Source organism: Hipposideros armiger, unplaced genomic scaffold (assembly GCF_001890085.2).
Source record: "Hipposideros armiger isolate ML-2016 unplaced genomic scaffold, ASM189008v1 scaffold_1601, whole genome shotgun sequence".
Taxonomy (NCBI): domain Eukaryota; kingdom Metazoa; phylum Chordata; class Mammalia; order Chiroptera; family Hipposideridae; genus Hipposideros; species Hipposideros armiger.
The window spans coordinates 154,353-155,589 of NW_017732951.1; positions in this window are offsets into that span (position 1 = coordinate 154,353).

Below are 1,237 nucleotides of genomic sequence, written 5' to 3' on the forward strand. Positions count from 1 at the left end.
GTATATCCACAAGGCATTTTTATAAACTCCCTGTTTAGGAATGAATTTTATACTTCATTCTGTGCCTATATGCACATATCTTATATGTTATTTCCCATTATGTTAGATCCAGGATCATAATCTTGACATGTGTCAACGGTTACTCTAAAAATCTTCATTGAACTTGGTTCACAGAGTATAAAAGAAGTATAAATTCACCATTCAAACCTCTGACCCCTGCTTCAGATAATTTGAACAAATTATAAAGGAAAAAAGTGATGGTTGTGAATTTTCAAATCAGTGGTTAAAAGGCGGCCAATAAAATCTATTAAAATGCATCAGGAATTTGTGCCACAGAACTGTGGACTAGAAATTACAAATAAATGTGCTCTTGCTTTGTCATAAGCCATTTTTACAGGTTTTCAACATCTTGTCTGGTATTTCTTTATTCTTCTCAGTGAAGTGCTGATATTCTGGTATTTCCTCCACCTTCCTCAAAGTGCCTTTCTCCCCTGTTCCACTCAATCTGTGAGAATGTCCATTCAGTCTTTCCATCTGATGGGATTGTCTGAGCTGAATCCTTCATGAGATCTTTAGAAAAAAATTTCTACTCTCCCCTTAAAATTAACCAATTCAAAGGCTACATTCATTATATTTTCATTTAAGAAAAGTGCAGTAAAAACCATTCATGTCTTAGCAATAAGAATAACCTCTTATATATCTTAGATGTCCTCACGGAATCTAACTCTGTGCCAGCATGTGGTGTTCACTCAAAATTACAAATGGCATACAAACTACTCATTGGCAAATATCTGAAATAAGTGGCATTTCACTATTTCCATGCTCTCTAATGCTGCCTGTGTTATGGTGGCCAGAGGCCATCAGCGCACCAAGAAGGGAAAAAAATCAGTTGAAAATTGAAATAATTATTTACAATTTAAATGCATGTGCCTGGCATAAAATTTAAGGGACATCATAAATGGATTCAGAATTTGTCTTAACAGATTAATAAAAATGTTTCATCGCTTTTCACATATGCATACACATGCCTATACAACACAGACAGATAAGCTCAAGTAAGTGAACAGCTCTAGTAGGAAATAAATCATTTCCCATTGAAAAACATCCCCGTAACTATATTATGACTATTAATTTGCACTTTCTAATCTATACTTATACATCTGACGCTGGGGTAGAATAATATTGAATGTCAACTATAATTATACATATATATGTATATGTATTGCAATATATATAT